The following is a 10679-nucleotide window of genomic DNA, read 5'->3' on the forward strand; positions in this document are numbered from 1 at the left end:
ATATAGAGTTTTCAAAGGTCACCCAGATTGGTCAGTCAGAAACCTCCCCCTAGGTCTGATTGGCCAGGCCTGCACCGTCCAGATCTTGGGACACTGTTTTTAATAACATCCAAATTTTATCTTTATTTATAAAACACAAAAAGAATTCTCATGGGAAAGACCTGTGCTAGCCACAGTCTGCCATAGCATTTCCCAGTTCAGGGATGGTGTTCCCCTGGGAGTGCCCTTTACAATGCATTATAGCCACTTTTGAAGGTTTCAGCACTGCTTCTAGCAATTGCAAGATTTCAGTAGCATGCTTGACTTCTTTCTTCTGTGAGGTTAATAAACCCCTCTCCTTCCAGATAGCCCCGTGAGCGTGTACTACCCCAAACGCATACCTTGAATCAGTCCAAATGTTGACAGGCTTTCCTTCGGCTAGTGCCAAGGCTCGAGTTAGAGCTATTATCTCAGCCTTTTGAGCAGATGTCCCCACAGGTAACGGTTTTGCTTCAATGATGGCATCTGTGGTTGTAACTGCATACCCAGCAAGGCGCTTACCATCTCAGACATAACTGCTTCCATCAGTGAACCAGTTTTCTGCATCTTCCAGAGGAGAGTCCTTCAGGTCTGGGTGGCTGGAGTAAACTGCCTCCATGGTTTCAATGCAGTCATGTTGTACAGGTTCTTCGGTAGCTCTGCCCTGGAGGTAAGCTGCTGGATTTAAGATGTTGGTTACCTGGATACTCACATCCTCTGATTCTGCTAGGACAGCTTGATATTTGAGAAAGCGAGATGGGGTTAACCAGTGATTTCCTGTAGCAACGTGGGTTTTAGGATTCCATGTGCTCCTTTGTCCCTCTGCTTTGTATACCATTGGTTCATTTTGAAATATGCTCTGCTGTACCCCAAAATCTATTGGTGGGTTCCCTATGCCTGTCTTCCCTTCAGACTCCCCGGGACTGGCTCAAGGGGAGACAGTCCCTCCCCTTCCTCTCCCTTTATAAGGCGATGTCCAGATCACCTCGGGGTCTTTTCCATCTCTGGGCTGCTAGCATCCCCTCCCTGCCTTGTGTCCCTTTCCCCTTCTCCTTCCCTGCACCCCTTTTCCCGTTGCCCCAAATAAACATCCCTAGTAGAACAGAGATGGAGTCCAGTTCTTCCTTCGTATCACTATTTTCCTGCTTGAATTGACGTGGTTAGAAGACTGCCGCCATGCCACAGAACCTCGGGGGCCGCTCGCCCTGGATCCGGTGGGATTTACAAGAACCAGAGACCCGGTCCGGGGGGCAGCCAGCCTGTGCCACCCTCCCGGACCGCGATACAACAATTTCCTTTCTGCGTGAGCACTGCTGACACTGTATGAGAGACAAAACCAGTTATCTTCTGGCCCATTGTGAACTTGCGAGCTTCTTCTATGTTCAGGATCACAGCTGCCACTGCACGCAGGCAGGCGGGCCATCCTCGGCTGACCACATCCAATTGCTTGGAGAAATAAGCCACTGGCCTTTTGTAGGGTCCCAGCTTCTGTGCCAAAAGTCCCAACACCAGTCCTTGCCTCTCATGTGAGAACAACAGAAAAGGTTTAGTGATATCTGGTATACCCAATGCCGGGGCTTGCATTAGCTCACATTTCAGAGTTACAAATGCGTTATTAGTCTCTGGTGTCCAGCATAGGTAGGTCCCCTTGGTTTCCTTTAGGAGCAGGTACAGGGGTTTCACAATCAGCCCATAACGAGGGATCCACAACCTACACCATCCTGTCATGCCCAGAAAAGTTTTCAGTTCTTTGATTGTAGTTGGTCGGGGCATTTGACAGATTGCCTCCTTCCTGTTGTTTTCCAAGGCTCTCTCTCCTCCCGCCAATTCATATCCCAGATATGTAACTTTCTGGAGGACCAACTGAGCCTTCTCAGGAGGGACCCTATATCCACTTAGTCCCGGAAAATTTAAAAGGCTTACAGTCCAATTCTTGCAGTCTTCACGAGTCCTTGTTGCTATTAGTAGGTCATCAACATACTGCAGAAGTGTACCTTCCCCAAGGGGTGGTGTCCAGCCTTCCAGTTCTTTAGCTAATTGATCTCCAAATATCGTGGGGCTATTTTTGAATCCTTGTGGCAATACAGTCCATGTAAGTTGGCTTTTTCTCCCTGTTTTGGGGTTTTCCCATTCAAAGGCAAAAATTTCCCGACTGCTTTCAGCTAATGGCAGACAAAAGAAAGCATCTTTTAAATCTAAAACTGAAAACCACACCCAGTCACTTTGCAATTTTGTAAGCAAGGTGTAAGGGTTAGACACTACAGGATGTAGTGTTTTTATTATTGCATTTATTGCCCTCAGGTCCTGTACTAATCTGTAACTTCTGTTTGGCTTTTGCACTGGTAGAATTGGGGTATTGTAGGCAGACCTACATTCTCTCAACAACCCTTGATCAATAAATTTAGCAATTATTGGTTCTATTCCTACCCGTGCTTCATGCCTTAGTGGATATTGTTTTACTGATACTGGCTGCACTCCTTCCAGCAGTTCAATAACCACTGGGGAAGCCTGTTTTGATCTTCCTGGAATTTTGACATCCCATAGCAAGGGGAACACTTGATCTGTTATTTCACTATCTATGGGTATTTCTTCTTTTTCAGGGATATTTGCTAGGCTTAAAGCCATAATTAATTTTTCCTCAGGGACCTGTAGTCTCATTCCTTGTTCTGTGAATTCTATTTTTGCTTCTAACCAGGTTAGTAGATCTCTGCCTAATAGGGGTTTTGGTGAATTTGGAAGATATAAAAATTGGTGTATTCCCATTTTCTTGCCTAGTGTAAATTTTAAAGGTCTCAAAAAGTAGGCATTTTCAGTTTTCCCCGTGGCCCCGATAACTTGGATGTAATTACTGCTTATAGAACTCAAAGTTTGATTCAGGACTGAGAATGTGGCTCCAGTATCCACCAAAAATTCCACCTCCCGTTCCCCTAGCTTAATTTTAACCAGCGGGTCATCTAGGGAGGGACCTGCCGGTCCCCGTCATTCTGTATGCAGCTGTGCTACAGTCACTGGTTCTGGCGGCGCTGATGATTGCATCTGCACAATTGCGGTACAGTTAGGACAATTCCGCTTCCAGTGCCCAAACCCCCTGCAGCACAGGCACTGGTCACAGCCTGGGCGGTGCCGTCTTTTCCCCCTAGGTGGGGGCCTTCTCCCGCCCCTGGGGGTGTTTGGCTCCTCAGCCTGTGCCACTGCTACCATGACGGCCTGTTTTCTGTTCTTATATACTTCCCATGCTTCTGCTAAGAGTTTCTCTATGTCTCGGCTATCTGGTCCCTTAATCTTTTGCAACTTTCTGCGTATATCTGGTGCTGACTGACCCATAGACAAAGATATTAACTGTTGTTGCCTGGCTTCAGAGGCTGGGTCCAGTGTAGTGTGTTTTCTCATATTATTTTTCAGTCTTTCTATAAATGAGCCTGGGGACTCAGTGGTTTCCTGGTGAATATTGAATAATAAGGACCAATTGATGGTTTTAGGAATGGCATTTAGCAGTCCCCAATGTACTAATTTCCTGTAGCTAACCAAAAATGGATACATTTGTGTATTGTTCGCATCCCACTGCAGATTTGAAATAGGAAAGATGTTATCTACATTCCCATGTAATATTCCAGTAGCTATCTGTCCCTGCACATGTGTTCTTGCTGCAGATACTACTGCTGCCTTTTCTGTTTCAGTTAATTCTGATAGCATTAAATCTATGTCCTCCCAATCAATATCTTGATTTCTAACAATTAATTCAAATCTTTTTGCTACCTTTTCAGGGTCTTCTCTATACAGCCTGGCTGCCTCCCTCCAGGTATCTAAATCCAAAGCTGTGAATGGTGTTTTAACTTTTGTTATTCCCCCGTCTGGCCCTACCACTTGTCTGAGTAGTGCTATTAGTTTTTCTTTTACAAGGGCCTTGCTTCTAGTTCTGGATGATATTCCTGAGCTCGCTTCACTTGTCCCTTCATCCTCATTATCCTCTAGGGATGTTGAGGACCTGTGGGATGTTGCCCCTGATGTTAGGGTGTCACCATTGCAGTTCATCAACTCCTGGGTTTCTAAGGGATTCCTGGTCTCTCTCAGCTTTGAGTTTTAAACACTGCTGTCCGATGCTGCAAGATGAACAGCACCTTATCATGTGGCTTTTCCTTTTTGCCTCTTTTTCCAATACAAGGACCATCAAGTCCTGAGGCGCTAAATTAATACCACATTGTTTCTGCCATTCTGGTTTACGTCTTAAAGTGAAAAAGCAATCAGCGTAAAAGGTCTCATCCCATTTGTTTGCCCTCCTTAAAAATAACATTAGTTGTAGTAGTGTTAACATTGGGATAAAATGTTAGTTAAAAATAGGCTTTAGGAACGGGATAGGTAGGCACTACATGTACGGGGCTCAGCGACATGATCACGAAGATTGCTTAGAGAATGGGGATTGTTTTAGTGAAATCACGCGGATTAGCACCTGTGAAATTAATCAGAAATACTGTGGGAGGTGGAGGGCTTAAAGTCATGCTTGGGGGGAAACAATGGAACAATGATAAGTTGATAATTAACATATGATTACATCACTGTTCTGTAAGGGAAGGTATAAAACTGTATTCTCTTCAAATCAATGTTGAAGCCAGATTTGGGTAGATGTTACACCCCGGCTTCCCGAGCTTGAATAAAGGCACCTGCATATAATCATCCAGTGATTATGTGTTTTCCACACTAACAGTAGGGTGTTATAAAGTCCCATTTTCTGGCCACTTTTCACCATCATCTAATTTGTACAGTGGCCACCATTGGTTACAATATTTAATTAGGGTGCTCTTTTTCATAGTCCCTCCAGAGAATGCTCCTAGTTGTTTCCAATGTGCTAACACACATCCCAACGGACTTTTTTGGGGTATTTCCTTCCTTTCAGATGATCCCATTGCCTCCTTTTGTCTATTCTCCTTCTCTTCTTCCTTCCACGCACACTTTCCTGCACGTCTCCTCTGACTTTTCCTCTCAAAACCTCTCAGATCCGGGGAACCAGCCACAAAGTCACGCTACTCTCTGCCACTTCTCCCCTTATTCTATTCCTTTAAGTACTGTCTTGGTTTGAAAGACAGGTGTCTGCCAAGGGAGGTTGAACCCTCCCTTAGGACAGAGAATGTGATTTTTTCCCCTCCCTCCGAATTATTTAATTTTGTAAATCAAGGGCTTTCAGGCAAAGGTATGGGAAAAAAGGAATATCAGTTCTTTACTAGTATCTATAAACAAGCAATAACAATAATAGCAACCACAACTAGAACCAGAAAACCAATAGCAGATGATTTGTGAGCTGCGCGAGCCTTTTCCCGTGTGGTGTAATCACAGTCGCAAGCAGCAGGGGCGCTGTTGAGCTCCCGGCCAGGCAGGGCAGGTGCGTTGACTCCCAAGCGGCTGCAGGTGGCGCTGTGGCGCAGGGTCAGGTCAGCCTCACGCAGCTGGATGATGGCGGACAGGCTGAGAAAGCAGGCAGCCAGGCAGCTCGGAGCGGCAGAAAGCAGGGGTGGACGCCCGCTCCCTCCCGGCTAGCAGCGAGGTAGCAAGGATTTCTGCAGTCACAGCAGACGCCGCGGTCTCGTGCGGCAGAAGGCAGAGGCAGGCAGCAGAGGCAGCCGGACTCTCCCGGCAGCAGCTGTGGGAAAACGCAGCCCGGGGAAAACGCGCCCTTCCCAGTGGGAAGAAAAAGTTGAATCAAAGCTCACCCAGCCAGGAGAAAAGAAAAACAGGGCACAGTTGGATTTTCCACTGGTAGCAGCTGGAAAGCAAAGAGAGAGCACCCTCTCCTCTCAGCGTCCGAACCACGAGAGAGCGTTCCCAGGGCTGGCTCTTCCCTTACCGTGCCCTGCCCAAAAGCCCAGCTTTTGTCTTTTACAAAAGACTTGATCGCTCTAAACATCTAACTATTTGTTGCTTAGTAACAGGAATGGGAAGAAATTCTCAACCCCCGACAAGTACAAGCACACAAAAGTCCAGTTTCCACACTAAACACAGGATTTCAAAAGGAAATCACATGGAGCTGTATAAGAAAGGTGTAGGGGGTCTGAGTGTTTTCAGTTCAGTCTTTCCCCTCCAATAATACAATCTGCCCCCCTCCAGATACTCCAAACCAACAGTTTATATATGATTTATACTCATTCACTCTTTACCACTTGCTTTGCTTTTCTCTGGCTGTTTCTGTCGCCAGAGAACGGAAACGCAGATAGAGCTCCACTCTTGCTTCGTGTCAGAGACACGTCTCATTCATTCACACTCACACAGTAACAAAATAACGACAGATAGAACAAAAATCACAGTATGATGGTATAGTACAGTGGAGTCCAACCCCTTAAAGGTAACTTTCACTATAGCGGGGTCCAACCCTTTAAAAGTACCTTATCCTGACAGCGGGGTCCAACCCCTTGCCCGGGACTAATTTCGGGAGACCCAGTCTCAACCCACCCTCAGGGACTAGCACCCCGGACCTGCAGGCATTTATTTTAAAAGTAGCAAATACCTTAATTTGGTGCAGATGGTCCTTAGTCTACTCCCGCCATGAGCCAAAGGACAACTGAGCTCCCCCTGAAAATTCAGGGTCGCAACTGGGAGGTCTGCTTACCTTTGGATCTGACAGCCGAGCAGAGTCAGGGTCCCATCTGGGGTGCCAATTTGATTAGCCCCAATCGAGCCCAGAGACACTTCAGAGACCAAGTCAGAGAAGTGGGTATTTGCTTTATTCGATGCACCGGGTGTGGGGGAATTCTTTCCACCAAACACACACCTCAGTACCCCCAAAGACACAGTGTTATAGGTAAAATTCATGAATATTCATTACATTTTTCAGGATAGGAGTGGTTATACAAATCATTTCTTGGAAGTCATTAATATGTTGTGGTGGTCTTTGGAGACCCCTAAAGACCCCTCCAGGGTGAAGGTTTCTGTGCTGGTTTCAAATGCATGCTTAGCTGATAAGCCATCAGGCCAGAGCTGTTACCTACAATTTGAATTTGAATCAAGAGTTCAGCCCTCAGCTCGGACAGGCGCTGTGGAAGGGGGGCAAAAGCTCAGAGAAACAAGGATGATTGAAGTGGAAATAGATTTGGGTTTTCTATTTGACCATATCTTTCTCATAGATAACTGCAGAAATAATTACTTTGTTATGCATATCCGCTCACATACAACTCTCCCGGGTTTTATTGCAGAAGGTAACCGATAAGCAGACCTTTTGACATTGCTAGTAGAAGTTTTGCCTAATCAGTTTGCTCAAGCCAAATTAAGTCACTCCTTTTTACATCAAAATACTTCTGCCTAGCCACCATCCTTTTCACTTACATATCAACAAGCTGAAGACATTATCGCTGCATGCCCTGACTGCCAGCGCTGTAACTTCAGCCCTGGCTCGCATGGAATTAACCCTTGAGGTTTGCAGAGCCTCCAATTGTGGCAAACAGATGTTACACATTTTCCTGAATTTGGTCACTTAAGATGTATCTATTCCTCCATTGACACCTTTTCAGGAGCTCTGTTTGCATCCTGCCATGCAGGGGAAGCAGCAAAATATGCTTGACACCATTTTTTAGCTCCTTTTGCCTTTTTAGGTGTGCCACAACAAGTTAAAACAGATAACGGTCCTGTGTACATTTCCTATTCTTTAGCTACCTTTTTTGCCTTATGGGGAATACAGCATACCACAGGAATTCCTCATTCCCCCACAGGACAGGCCTTCATTGAACGAGCTCACAGCACACTGAAACACTTATGGAGGCAACAGAAAGGGGGAATGGAGGGTGCAACACCTCAGGATAGGCTACACAAAGGCTTATATGTTTTTAACTTTTGAAGTTGCTATTCAGATAGCAAAATTCCACCCATAATGCAGCATTTTGGACAAAGTGCAGCAGTCGCTGAAATTAAAGCTCTGGTCCTGGTAAAAGACTTGGAATCAGGCAAAATAATTGGACCTTTTCCTCTTATTACATGGGGAAGAGGTTATGCTTGTGTTTCCACAGATATGGGACTTAAGTGGATCCCTGCAAAAAACATTCACCCATACAGAGAAAAAGGACCAACGCCACCTGAAGACGACCAACTCAAGGACAACAAAGACATAGAACACGAACTTTGATGTCCCTGGAGCAATGGTTCAACTGAGAAAGAAGTGGTCAAATAGAAAACCCAAATCTATTTGCACTTCAACCATCCTTGTTTCTTTGAGCTTTTTCCCCCTTCCACCAGCACAGTGCCTGTCCAGGGCTGAAGGCTGAGCTCTAATTCAAATTCAAATTGTAGCTGACAACTTCTCAGAGAGGAGTGAATGTAGGTAACAGCTCTGGCCTGATGGCTTATGAGCTAAGATGTACAAGCATGCATTTGAAACCAGCACAGAAACCACTGAATCATCCCATGAAGGACCACGCATGCTCCAGAGGAGGGGTCTTTAGGGGTCTCCAAAGACCACCAGGACATACAGAGCATGCATGGAGCAGAGACAAAGAGTAAGATAAGACTGTGTTTACCTTATGCACAGTAGTTAACAGGAGATTAGGTGAGGAGATTGTAATCTGTAGCCCTTAAGAAATGCAAAACATGTAACCCTAGAAGCCGAAGTTTTGTAACTGCTGAGCTACTAGTTTGTAAGAGTATAAAAGATGTGCTTTGTACAATAAAGTTGGCTTTGCATGAACCAGGCGAAGTCCACGTATCAATCACCAACAGTGGACCACTGCAGATGAAGGTATCCAGTACTTGAGAGAATTAGCAGTGCTGGAAGTTGTCTATAGTAATCTAAAGAATTATAGGGTCCCTTGTACACTTGCCATATTGAGGAAAAGGGTTCAAAGCGCCCCTGCATCATATTCCAGCCACTTGGTGGCACTATATTACCTGCAAATGAATACACCAACTGCAGAGGTGGCGTCCTCCAGGCTACGAAATGTAGAAGAAACTTTGGGTACCTCTTAATCCCTATGAGCCAGTACCCCAGCTTTTAGGGGCAGCCCAAGAGATAGCTCCTCTCCAACCCTGGTCAGAGGGAAGGGAGGCCCCAAGAACACTCCACAGAACACTCTATGTAATGAACTCTGGTTCTTTCTGCATGAGCAGGGGGAGGACATGAGGTAGTGGGATGGTGTGTTGGTTTTGCTTGGCCCAGAACATCAGCAAGGTATCTTTAGCATCTAAGAGAAATTTAAACCCTTCAAAAGCAGTTGTGGTAGGCCTGAAGAAGTGTCTGAAGGGTTGGGAGAAGGCATACCTCTGTATTCATGGGTTGGTTTTGCTTAGCCCAGTTTTTGCTAGTGAGTGGGATGGGATACAAAGATGGCTCCTGTGTGTTCTGTGTAAAGGTTCTGGAAGTATTTCACCATGTCCAGCAGAGCCAATCACTGATGGCTCAGAAGATGATGGACATGCTGCTGGCCAAGTCCGGGCCAATTAGAGATGTTAGTTACACCTCTGTAATAACATATTTAAGAAGAAATCAAAACAATGTAAGCACATATTTCATTTTAGCTAGAGGAGGAGGAGGAGGTGAAAATATGTGAGGGAAAACAACATGGAGACACCACGGTCAGTGGAGAAGGTGGGGGAGGAGGTGCTCCGGGAGCCAGAGCTGAAAGTCCTCTGCCAGCCGTGGTGAAGGCCATGGGGGGAGCAGGTGGTCCCCCTGCAGCCCATGGAGTCCACGGGGGGTGCACTGATCCACCCACAGCCCATGTGGAAGGGCCCACACCAGAGGAGCAGGTGGATGCCTGGAGGAAGCTGTGATCCAGTGGAAGTCTCATACGGAGAGTTAAAGTTGCAAAGGCCTTGCAAGAGAGAGAAAGGCCTTGATCCCAAGATGGAAACAGCCTGGCCTCAGCTCGGAAGTCTGCATTCTGTGGACAAGGACTTGTGTTGCAGCAGAGATTTGGGTGGGATGCTGCTCGTGAGATTTGGACCAGCGCCAAGGTAGTTTGCAGAGGACTGTCTGTCGTGGGAGGGACCCCATGGCTAGGTAGAGGACTCCTCTCCCTGATGGACTGACCAAAGGAAAACCCCCTTACCCTACCCCCCCCCCCCCTTGCTATTGGCTGGAAGGAGGGAGGGGCATGAGCAGAGAAACAGTGTCTTAAGAGGGAGGGGGGTGAGTGAAGAAATGGTGTCTTAAAAGCTATTTTTACCTCTCATTTATCCTCCAACTGTTTAGGTTAATAAATCACTTTGCAACTTAAGGTTTTCAGCCCGTTTCTGCCCTTTCTCAGTGTGTCCTCCCACCAGTGGCTTAACTCATGAGTCCGGTGTGTGTGTGTTTAACAGTTTTTTTTCTCCCTCTCCTGCATACTTACCTGGCAGGGGAGAGCAGAGAGAGCGGATGTTGCAGGTGCTTGGCATTTAGCCAGGGTCAAACCATGACAGATGGTGAATCCACCTCTAAGTTGAAAGCCCATGTCTGTGAACTGCGAGGGGAAGAGAGCTGTTAAGAAGGTGCTGTTAGCGTGGAAAACGCATAATCACTGAATGATTATATGCAGGTGCCTTTATTCGAGCTCGGGAAGACAGGGGTGTGACATCCACCCAAATCTGACTTCCACATGAATTTGAAGCGAATACATTTTTATACCTTCCCTTACAGAACAGTGATGTAATCATGTTAATCATCAACATTGTTCCATTGTTTCCCCCCAAGCATGACTTTAAGCCCCCCT

General features: G+C 46.2%; 1 pseudogene; it reads left to right on the forward strand.

Moving 5' to 3' along the window:
* LOC146425517 (uncharacterized) overlaps nucleotides 1–10454 on the forward strand; it is a 29988-nt pseudogene extending 19534 nt beyond the window's left edge.
* Nucleotides 10455–10679: the final 225 nt, after the last annotated feature.

The sequence above is a fragment of the Lichenostomus cassidix genome, chromosome W, assembly GCF_008360975.1.
Source record: "Lichenostomus cassidix isolate B80296 chromosome W, HeHo_3.0, whole genome shotgun sequence".
Classification (NCBI taxonomy): Eukaryota; Metazoa; Chordata; class Aves; order Passeriformes; family Meliphagidae; genus Lichenostomus; species Lichenostomus cassidix.